Source organism: Xiphias gladius, chromosome 8, assembly GCF_016859285.1.
Source record: "Xiphias gladius isolate SHS-SW01 ecotype Sanya breed wild chromosome 8, ASM1685928v1, whole genome shotgun sequence".
Lineage (NCBI taxonomy): Eukaryota > Metazoa > Chordata > Actinopteri > Istiophoriformes > Xiphiidae > Xiphias > Xiphias gladius.
The window spans coordinates 18499061-18511194 of NC_053407.1; the positions used below are offsets into that span (position 1 = coordinate 18499061).

The following is a 12134-nucleotide window of genomic DNA, read 5'->3' on the forward strand; positions in this document are numbered from 1 at the left end:
CATAGAAGTGAAAAATGTAAATGCCGCAGCTTTCAAAAGTAAAGCAAAGTCCAGGTCCTGCCAGTATTTCATTAACTTTTGTTAATGTAGTTGCTATGGCTCCAGGGTATTTGCTCAATGCTCAATGCACTTTTGCTGAAATAATAAGATCTATCAGTCGGTGCGAAGCAAAAAACTGCTTAATTTGCAAAATAAAGGTCATTGGAGCCGTTACTTTTGAGGGGCTCTCACAGAGAACAGCATTCAAAACAATGAATTCCAGAGGAAACTCTGCCTTGAAATACTACTGTATACTGAGGTGTTCACATGTAGTTCCCAAAATAAGTGTCAAGTCTATAACCACGAGCTGAGTATTATGCTTTGCTCTTGTGAACTGGACCCAACCCACTCGTTGTCCTACATCACAATTAATGTACTGTATATACCAATCCGCTGCTGGAGACTAGTCGCACTGCCAAAGTCATATCGGACCTGTGGGGAAAACAACTTTTCAGCATATGCACTGCTGGGTGTGTCCAGATCTTTTAATTCATATGTGATTAAGAGTTTATTGAACCTGCATGGGTCCAAACCGGCAACTGATTAAGTGTTAACTGCATCTATTGAAAGAATTAATTAGTGTGTCCTCTAAATCAAACAGAAGATGTAAATTGTACTTACACTCTGATCTCATATATTCTTTCATTATGTCTAATTTACATTGTGAATGGCTATGTAAAATCAAATTCCTACCATGGAAAGCAATTTCTCCCTGGTTGCCAATAGAATGTGTCCTTGTGAAGTGAGAAAGCTGACGGTCTTCCACAGCCACACACTTTCATTAATCAGCACTAATTAAATGCATTGATTGAGCCAAACATCGGGATTTCCAGTTGAAAGGGTTTAGTAGACTGTAAAGTGCACAAAAAAAAAAAAAAAACTCTACCGAATGCACAAGCCGCTTACGTGCCCTTGAAGGATCCGTACCTTTGGAAGAGCTCAGAAAATGAGACAAAGATGTGTCTGCTCACTTCTCATTAAACAACGTCAGATTTCACGGTGTCTCGGTGGCAAATGTCATCCTTGGCTTAACTGAGAGCTGGAGCCACTGAAGCTGAACTGAGTGTCAATTTGTTTACTGGCAGCATGACCTCTCGAAAGATTGTATGAAAATCACAGCTTGAACCGAGCCTAGTCCTGGAGGACCACCAAACTGTAAACAGCGACAACCTGCAGATCACGTTTTAATGAACAGTCGCTTTGTTAGAGGGGAAAAATAACTTTAAAGCTCACTGAACATGTTACAGTATTTCCAAGTGCGTAAGTATGCCGACAGACTGAAACTACTGTATGTGGGTCAAGCTAAAAAAAACAAAAACAAAACATGTCTATACAAATTAATATAAAAAAATTATAATTTATTTTTGTTCAAGATTTTTCACATTACAGTAAATAAAAGTTGCGTAAATGTGCCTAATAACAGCTCACTGACCAGACTGTCCAAATAAAACCATGTATGTACAAACCGGGTGATTTTGAGTTTATCAGATAAACTGAAGGATTAAGAGATATCTTCTACTTCTCGTACTGAAGAAAAAAATTCAGAAACTCATTGGATTAGCTGTAAAATGCGTTGTCAGAAATCCACAGGACGGTGTGGACTTAGTTAACTTGTTTTGCAGCTTAAATTACAGCCACATGTAAACAAAAGGAAATTGAAAATGTGAAAGACGGTGGTCCACAATTTCTGTTATTCTGGAGGGTCATAACAGTCCAAAGTCAAAGCTGGCTTTGTTTGTTGCCTCAATGGATTTAAACAGTTCCGATTGTGAAACTAATCATCTAACTTCTTAATGCAAAGCAAACAGTAAGCTTCTAAGACAAATATGAGTTTTCACGATGTGAATTATTTATTTGTGAATGCAAATGTGCTGTATTTCTGCCGTTATCTGGAGAACAGAAAAGAACAAATTATGAAGTGATTAAAGACAGTAAATGTGTAGCCATTATATTAAAAAAAAAACAAGACCTTAAGCTTTAAAGTCACCAAAGGAAACGCAAAGCAAATCTTAATTTTTGAAAACGTGTCGTCTAAGCACACTTGAACTGTCAGTCTCAGGGTCAAAATAAAACCTGCATTGCTGTGGTGCCAAGGTGCATTTATAGTAAATGACTTTATCACAAATTGCTTTAATGTGGGGAGCTATAATGTATGTAGCTCCGACAGGGCACAACAACAGTAGCTACTGTAAGGCTCCAACTGTTTCAAATGGGTGTGTGAGTGTGCACCTAATGTATCTGCCGGTGATTTGACAATAATCGTTGATTTTACTAAAGGGCTTCTTGGTCTGTTTGTTTTTCCACAAAGGAAATCAACAGCGGTAATGATTTCATTATTAAACCATGCTGCAGATCTGCTCATTGAATATGGGACTAATGCAAGTTTAATCAGCTGCTGTAGCTTGAGCTCTGTTGTCATCTAGTGGCCCGAAAAGGACATAACATTCTACATGTGATATTATTTTAGACCGAATCAAAAATGTTCTTCGCTGCTGCCGGATTCACGCGTCGTCCTTCACTTCGCAGAGCAAAACGTCCCCTTAAATCCCCGTTCAAGGAAATGAATCGTAGACCGAAGGAGACACCGTGACACTGGAGTTACGCAGGTGCCACTTAAACCGATGTTAATGTCAGATGTAACATTAATGGGAGCCCCGAAACCGGAGGATGGGTCATCGGCTCCAGCCAACCCAACTTGTCAGAAAACAGGGAAACCATTGGCAGAAATAGGAAAGCATCAAAACTTGTGCCGGAGCAGTTCAAAGCAACTGCCTGTGCATCCTGCAACACGCTCCTAAATCATTAGCATTCACTGCGTTGCAACGGGCCTTTTAAAAGCCACTGTGTCTTCAAACTAATAGTTTTCCTGGCAGAACATACAGGCTACGAGCCATGTTTTTAAAAAAAAAGAAAAGAAAGGGGGGAAAAAAAAGCCTCAGCAGATCTTAAAATTCTCCGGGATGATACAGCCATTTTCGTTGGCACAGCACGCGCCTTTCCGAGGGAAAGACTCGCCAATAGCCTCATTAAATCGAGAGCGCCGCTTGTCACGTTAACCAGCCCACGGCAGCGCTTCCCGAACGCCACAAGACTGCGCCCCAAGTTGGTGCTGCGGGCCGCTTCGACCACACACACACACACACACAAAAACACAACAAAACCAAGTTGCCTCTTTTAACCGAGCGCCGCACAGGGCTGCTCATCAACACAGACACTGCCGGTAGTAGTGTCGTGCCTGCTGCAGCATCATTAGCATCCTCGGCCCACTACATCAACCCCCCCACTTCTTCTTTTTTTCCTTTTTTTCTTTTTCGGTTTTCAGGGAAAAGCGTTAGAACTCACCCGTCGGGAGACTTGAGATTTGAAGTTGTCGCCCTCGAACAAAAACAGAATTCAGCGGGTCCACGGCGCCACACGGTCCTCCATCTCAAATTAGTGTGAAACTCAAAACGCTGGTGGGGTCGAGCAGGTAGTTTCTTGGAGTTGTAGCCGGCATTGTTTTTTTATTTTTTTTTTTATTTTTTTCTTGATGCACGGCGGCGCGCAGGAGTCAGGTGTTGTGAGAGGAGCCGGAGCCGCCGTTGCCGCTGCCGCTGCTTCCTCCCTCTTCTCTCTCTTTTCCTTCACTGGGGTGAAGCGCGGCCCACTTTAAACTCTGGTGACGTCATGGGCGCGGATGCCGAAGCCACCACCCCCCCCGGGACAGTCCTACCACCCGTGACCGTACACCCCTAAACAAACACAAAAAACCCGCAAAATCACAAACATTTCATCGTCTCCTTGGACACAACTCTACAGCAACCCTCTTAACAACTTGGGGAGACACCATTTACAGGTACAGAACCTCTGGGAGGACTTTTAAACACTGCACTTCCCTTTTCCCAGTCCCACGCAGGATCTGTCTGCTTCCCATGCATGACCGCAACATTCAAAACTATATGAGGTCAAAGTAGCCAAATTGCCCAGAACAGCGTACTTGTTATAATTAGATCCTATATTTTTCTGCAAGGGTGAACACATCAGTTCTCCTCTGAACCTGGAAAATAGATCAAATCACATCAGGCAGAATCAGGTTTTTCCGTCAGTGTTCAGGCGATTGTTCAAAATCTGACATATCTTCATCTGCCTATGACAGATTTATGCCCCAGTTTAGATAGGACGTCGACTAATGATTGATAACAGAATGTCTTTTCGGATGTGAACCCGAGCAAGGTTTCTAATCTTGCATGCTCAGGCGTTGCTACACGCCGTGGGATAAAAAAAAAAAACACCTTGTAACCCTGATGTTTTCAAGGACAGTTAAGACATGATTCTCCACATGGAAGATTTGAAAAACCTAACACTGTTTCTTACAGGGACATTTAGCAGAGGTGTGTTTCATAGTGGGAGTTTAGAAGGAGTTGAGTGTAGTAGACAGACCTTTTAAGGTAAGTGTTCCTTTTTTTTCTTGAATGATTGTGTTTACCTGAAAAATAATAAGTTTCAATGAGTCTAGTGATACTGAATATTTTTCTTTTTGTCAACAAATCCCACTAACAATTATGGTTTTTGTATTTAAAGCTTGGTGTATCTTAATTCATCTGTCATCCTTTACTGTCCAAAAGCTATTAAAAACAGGTCTGCAAACCACATTTTTGTATTGTTTGACGTATTCCTTCATTATACAGGATGATTCGAAACTGAAAAAAAAGCTTCAAAAGGTTAAAACTCAGTGTTTGAAAGCTTGAAATCTAATTTAAAAAAGGTTCTGCAAGATTGAAACTAGGTTTCGTAGGAAAAGGGAAGTAGAAAGGGAAAAGTGAAATGACAGATAAAGGACAATAGGAACAGGGTGGAAGCCATGACTATGAATGACAGATATACAGGAACAGGGGAAAAAACAAGCAAAGAAGTAAGGAAATAAGATTTAAAAAAAAGAAATGTACAGAGTGTAAGAGCCAGGACAGTCGGTACGATGGAAGGAAATTGAGACAAAAGACAGTTAGTTGGAAAGGAGAAAGAGGATAGCGGGAAGAAAGACAGACTTGCATATGGGGGTTCTAGTAGTAGTGAAAGGGCTCCATAGGTACTTGAAACAATAGTAATAGCAGTCGTTATATTAGGAATGCAACCAGGAGTTGTAGCGGTACTTTCTAGCAATAGTGATAGTAAGAGGATTGGAAAGTGAGAGATACTGCTTTTGACACAGAAGCAGACTCACAGACTCAAAAAGCAGAAGCAGTAAAAACAGAGTTTACTTCGTCAGCAGGCACAACACAGGACACGAACAGGTTAAACGGGCAAAAAGAAAACAAAACAAAAAACTAGCAGAGCTCAAAATCACAATTGCAGGCAGGCAGATTCAGGCAAAACAAAAGTGATGCAATGCTACAACTAGGAAACACAACAAAGGGTGTGGCAAATGACTAGGCTACTGTGCAAGTCTACAGCTTAAACTCTGGATAATGGGGTAATGAGGATCATGTCTGCAGGCAGGTACTGGGGCCCGTACTACGCAGCAAGTTCAACATACCCAGGATACCTTGTCTGGCTTCACTAAGCCCAACAACCGCAATCAAGCCATGTGTTCGCACGACAGTGGTTATCAACAGTGGTGAAGTAAACCCCGGCTTTCCGAATCGAGCCATGAGCGCATGCATATGAAAGGGGCGGTGATTGCAGAATATGACCAATTGTAAGCATGGACAAGTCTACAAATCTATTTTTACAAACCAAGAGTAGATTATAATATGAGAAGTTAAACATGCAGCCGCCACTCACAGCTCTCCATGCTGCCCCCTACCGGCCTGCTGCCCCTCGCCCGAAACCCTAGCCCTAAACTCACTCCTGTTAATTTGAACCCTGAGTCAGTGTCCTGCGTTTGGGTTCCTCCATTGATCATGACACAAACACTGAGTTTCAGCCTTTCGAAGCTTTTTTTTTTCAGTTTTGAAATATGACATGATATTCATCCCATATCATTACAATTAACATGAACACTGCAGTTTTTGTTTTTTTTTTTGGAGTCAAATCCCACCCACGCAGTCCTGCTGCTCTGGTTTCTCACTAGAGAACCAAATGCATATTAATCCACGGTGGAGAATAGACCCCAACAAATGTGTAACTTACTTGATGTTTCAGTAATATTTTCTGATAACTACAAAGATTAAGAGTTTTTTTTTTAATAAATTTTACAGAAGGGAGTAGTTATATAGACTAAAATGGGCTTTTTCCAAATTGAAACAGAGATGAGAACTTTAAACAAATGAACCAGACCAATTACTATTCTGAAGAAGGTAGGCCAAAGGTGTTGTGTACAGCAATGTTAGTTAATGTTTGGTGGGGTTGGAGCGTGTGTGTGTGTGTGTGTGTGTGTGGGGGATACCTTTGACACGGGGTCTGACAAAAGGGAACTTTTTTGACTTTTCAGATGAGCCTCTGGGGTGACTGGTGACAAATGGGAAGACATTCCCCAAACTTTGAAACTGAGTAGCACGCACCCCAACCACTCAGGTATCAGATTGCCCCAACTCAATTTAATTTGGTTAAATACATTTAATTTAGTTCATTTAATTCCATTTAATTTAACTGAGTAAATTCAATGTAATTTAATTGAGTAAATATAATTTAATTTAATTAATTTAAATAAATTGAATGCAAGTGAGTAAATGTAATATAATTTACCTAAGTGAATATAATACAATTTGATTCATTCAAATCAACTTAATTTAATTTAATACGTTTGATATAATTTAGTTGAGTAAATTTGATTTTTTTGATACTTAGATTTGATAGGTACAGCGAAGACAGATAGGAAATGTTGGGAAGTAGAGTGAAAAGCAGCAAATTTTCCTGCCTGCCAGGAGTCGATCTGGAGACTCATTGCTTAGGGCATTTACACCAACATGGTATGCATCCAAACCACTCAGCCATCAGATCCCCCCCAGAGACCTTAATTAATGAGTAAATATAACAAAATTTACATCAACTTCTTTAACTGAGTAGATTCACTTTAATTAAATTGAGTAAATATGATGTAATTTAATTGACCAAAGATAATGTAATTAAATTAATTTAAATCAACTCAATTTAATTGAGTGAATTCAATGTAATTTAATTAATTAAAATCAACTTTTGATCTTGTTGATACTTAGATTTGGTAGGGACAGTGAAGATAGAACGAAATGTGAGGAAGGAAGGTCAGGATTTGAAATGAACTTGCTTAGGACATTAACACCCATGTAGTGTGCATCTAAACCACTGGGCCATCAGATTGCTCCAAGTGAACTTACTTAATAAGTACATATAACTTAATTTAAATGCATACTATATGGGTGTAAATGACCTAAGCAATGAGTCCCAAGTTTGAATCCTGACTTTCCTTCCCCACATTTCCTAACTATCTTTGGAGCCCCTTTCAAATCTAAGTATCAACACGATCAAATTCAGTCATTTAAATGAATTAATTTAAATTACATTATATTTACCCAATTAAATCGCATTGAGACAAACTCAAGATTGACATTTTTATCGCCTTTTGGAAATTTGGGATGTCCACTAGAATTTCAAATCAAGTTATACCACTTTGATTGCCCCTGGCGTAACATTCAATAAAACATTTTTTTTAAAAATACATTCAAAACCACACGTCAATTGTTAATTGATAACAATACTAAAAAATTAAATATACTAATAAAGATAACAATTTAGGCAGAACAATACAATTTAAACACTTCAGAACAATGCACAGTCAACTCTAATGAACAGCATAAAGCAGCAATAAACCACAGTGTGTCGTACAAGTATAGGAGGGATGTGTCTGGGATGGACAGATGATGTAGTCAGAACTGCAACGACTCCATTCTTCATCTGATGAAATGCTCTGCAACAAGCCAAAATCACTTAAGCATTCACAGAAACAAACCGTCTGTTTGCAAATATGAAGACACACAAATGGTCTGTAGCTGAGTTAGCAGTAACACATACATGCACATGCTTTTAATATTTATGTCTATTTATGTATTGAGTATGGTTTTCTGTGGTGCTATAGTTCCTATTCTAACTTTCATAGTATAGAACCTTAAATGTTGTTTGTGGAGCATTTCTAAAGCCAACTGAAGCTAAGAAAAGTTTTCTTGCTTTCACTTCACATTTAAAGATTTCCAACAGCAAACATCGGGAAGGCTTTTTTCACAAAACAGCTACAGGAAATTAAGCGGTACTGTCTCCGTGAGAAATTTCCCACTATATATCAGTCACATCTGGCAACAGTACTCCTCTCCTCCTCTCAGTTGATGGTTTTGGCCATTATGGCTCTGCCCAAAAAAAGGGGGAACGGACAGCACTGTCGAGATTCTAGTACCTTTTCCGAGAACCGCTCATCCTGCAAATAAATAAATAAATAAATAAATAAATGTCAGTCTGTCCATCACAATTGTTCAAATGTTCAAATAGCTTTTCTAGTCCACCTTATGGTCCAAAACCACACTTTATTCAATTTACTGAAATTTATAACAAGTAAAAGCAGCAAGGCCTCACATTTGAGAAGCTGGAACTATGAAATGTTTGACACTTTTGAACGGAAAATGACTGAAACGATTCATCAGTTATCATAGGAACTGCAAATTAATTTTTTTTAATCAATCCACTGATCAATTAATACACTAATCGTTTCCGCTGTAGTTTTAAATATTTTTGGATGGTTAAATCTGAAAAAATTGCATTTTATCAGGTCTTCATATGTTTTATATATAAAGTCTTAATTTAGGAAGTAGCTAATGACTAAAGGAGTACCTATGAAGTAAAAAGTACAATAGTTCCCTCTGAATTGTTGTAGAATAGAAGAAAAACCTGGCATGAAAATTGAAATATTCAAGTGAAGTAATAGGTTCTCAAATGTGTACTGAAATACAGCAAACGCACTTAGTTATTTTGCACTACAGCATACAGGCCCTCTCAGTTGGATGCTGCGTGTGAGTGTGTGTTTGCCATGAACTTGTCCCAGTTATCCATCTATTCATATCCCTCAAACCAAATCTGCAGCGGTGTATCCAACATTTGTGTGTGTTCATGTCTCCGTCATTTACAAGTACTCGTTCTGCCTCAGTTCAGCTGAGTGTTGGACTTTTGTTTTTCGTACTTAATCAGAAATGTGTTTGCAATCACATTAAGCACATGCAAACTGCTGTGTGCGTTCTTTGGCCCGGCTCCAGATGAACTGCATGTGCCCAAAAGTAAAAGAAGACACGGTTGCCTTTGCCTCTGTATTAGCCCGCTGAGTTATCTTACTCAAACAGGAAGACACAGGTCCACCTTCGCTCACCACTGGCTGAGGGACATTATGTTCTGTACGAAACATCCATGAAAATGAATTACACCACTCAAAGATTGCCAGACATTCCTTTTTAGAAAAATCCTGTCCTGAAGTTTTTTTCTTTCCTTGGTTTCTCCTTTGTTTTCCGTTTATCCTTTTCATGCATAAAGATTTCCCTTCATCCACGCTAGCGATTAGTCAAGAAAACATGCTACTTGAGGCAAATTTGAAACATTTAGATAGCCAAGAAATATAGGAAAATGAGATTAAGAAGTCAGCTTTAGTCTCCTCCCGAATAGACACTCAAAATGAAGGAAACAACGATATGAATGTCATTTTCTAAAAAGACTAAATGGGCAGACAAATGAAAATGAAATCCATGTGGTACAGATGAGTACCTTGACTGTGAGGGAATTTCCAAAACTCAAAATGAGATTCGACCATTAAATAAAGACAAAAATAATCTGGTTATGTCTGTTTAACAGTTGTATTTAGTACCCTCTTTTCCTGCCATACTGTAGCTGTCCCAGCCTTCTGGTTAAATTTCTGTCTTAGTCATTGGACAGATTTGTATGTTTGGGGCTCCAACTACTGGCCTTTCTTCTCAGCCGGAGCAACTGGCTGCTGTTATCAGCTGCTTCAGAAGCTGCCTTTGTGGCCTGCTGTAATCCCTGACCACAAATCCCCAAGTCCCCAGACAAAGTAGTGAGGCAACAAATCCACAGCATCAAATAAGATATAGCGTATTCTGGTTTTCCAGCACTGCTGCTAGTCCTCGATCAGTGCATCTGAGCTTGTTCCTTTTATGTCTCATCTGCTGTCCCCTCATGGCACGCTGATGTCTGGAAAGTACAGTAAATAGAGTTTCATACTGCTAGTGCAGCTGGTTCCGTCAGAGCTGCAGGTTGCAGGTCTTTGTGATGTTTGCTTAATCTCTCAATTTTCGTCTTCCCTTTATAATGACCCAAATTTGTCTGCTCAGTACTGACTTCTATTTTACTTGCCTGTGCAATATTGCTAAATATTTTCTCCTCTTCTGCCAGTTAAGGAAACAGTTCACCCAAATTACAAAGAAACAAAACAGGAAAACAAATAATTTGCCAATCCTCATTTTTTTTATTTTCTCTCATGTTATCCAGATCAACAGTTTTGATTTTATTTACCCAGGTTTTGAGATATCTACAAGGATTACCCACCAGGGCGAAGGGCCCTCCCAAAGCCACAGATTCATTGTGTGGCAATTAGTTTGTGGTTATCTGATTAACTGTAACTTACTCTTGCTTTATTTGCAGTCTGATTTGTTACCTGATCTTGTGGCCGTGTCTGTCACAACTGGTGCTGGCAGAGTAACAGGAACAAAGGAGACAGGACCCAAATGCAGACGCCGGGGGCAGAATTTATGCAGTCCAGTGATTTTATTCACACAATGAAATACAAATGGCTTACAGGACGGTGAGGCAGGCCGAAGTTCAAAACTGGGGAAAAGTCTGAAAAACAGGCTAACAAATCCATTCAAGTCAAACGACAAGGTAAGAATGCACAGGGTGAAGTATCTAAGATGCACTTTTTTTTAGTCCATCTTTGAAACATTGCAGTTTCACCATGGCAGAACCACGTCAATAACATCTGCCGTTGCATAATTACGTAGCTTAGTGTAAGTTCAGTCGGATTCTGTTAGCACCACAGATGTCTTTTCCTAACTCCTTATGAATTCTCCTTAACATCTTTCCTTGACCTTGTGACATTTTCCATCAAGGTCAAGGAGAAGTGATTAGGAAAGGAGATTTTGAGTTTGAGTTTGAGTTTGAGTTTGAGTTTGAGTTTGAGTTTGAGTTTGAGTTTGAGTTTGAGTTTGAGTTTGAGTTTGAGTTTGAGTTTGAGTTTGAGTTTGAGTTTTTCACTGTTCAACCACATCCAAGGTGTATATATAGTGCAAGGTGGATTAGGTAATGAAGTGCAGGTGGGGAAAGCTCAGGTGACTGCAGGGTTTATTAGAAGTGGGTACAGGTGTGTGGATGGTTGGGGCAGTCAGGTGATGGGACAAAGGGAAGAAAGTCAGAGGACATCTGGTGGACAGCTAGAGGGTTGGCAGCTCTGAGGAAGAACATTGCTTGGGAGAAGTGAGCAGGAGCTGGTGACAGGGGCCGAGGGGACCTGGGAAGCAGATCATGACACTATCTTATAGAGAGACTATTTGTCAAAATTTACTTTATAGTTTTAAGACGTTCATCATTTTAGCTGATAATGTTTTTACATATTGCGTATTCCAAAATTAATTTTGGTTCAGTCAAATTATGTTAAAAAATGTAATATTCTGGAATAGTGGGGAAGGAAAGGGGGGTATACAAAGGTTTCTGTTGCCTTTTCAATACAATGAAGGTAAATGGGATTTTGTTTGTTCACTTCTTAGAAAATGAGTTATATGTGTCCCCGTTACTCTGAATAATCCACAGACCTCAATGTCAAAAGTTTTCATCATAACTACATTCTAACAAAGAGGTAGCCCTTATAAAAAAAATGTTGCCAGCGAGGTCCATGGGTTATCCAGAGTTTCAGGGACACTGACACAGGATGTTTTTTTACAGATGCCCTCCAGACCTGTTAAGAAATGCTCCAATTTGAATAATATTTTGTGTCTGGTATGTTTCTTGACACAAAAAAGTCCAATTACATTATTAAAAAATGCTTTAAATGATGTCTCCCTCTTCGAAAAATCCAGACTCTATGAATTGTAGAATATTTTTCATTTCAAATTCAAAAGTTTAACTGCTGGACACAAGATGTCTCCTACTTCACTGGAATG

At 39.4% G+C, this 12134-nt stretch overlaps 1 protein-coding gene across 1 annotated transcript in view; it reads right to left on the reverse strand.

The window, feature by feature from the left end:
* The window catches only part of megf11 (multiple EGF-like-domains 11), a 70689-nt gene extending 67226 nt beyond the window's left edge, over positions 1–3463 (reverse strand). The window contains exon 1 of the mRNA XM_040131861.1: positions 3382–3463. The gene's annotated coding sequence lies outside the window, so the exon portion shown is untranslated. The remainder of the gene's footprint in view (positions 1–3381) is intronic.
* Positions 3464–12134: the final 8671 nt, after the last annotated feature.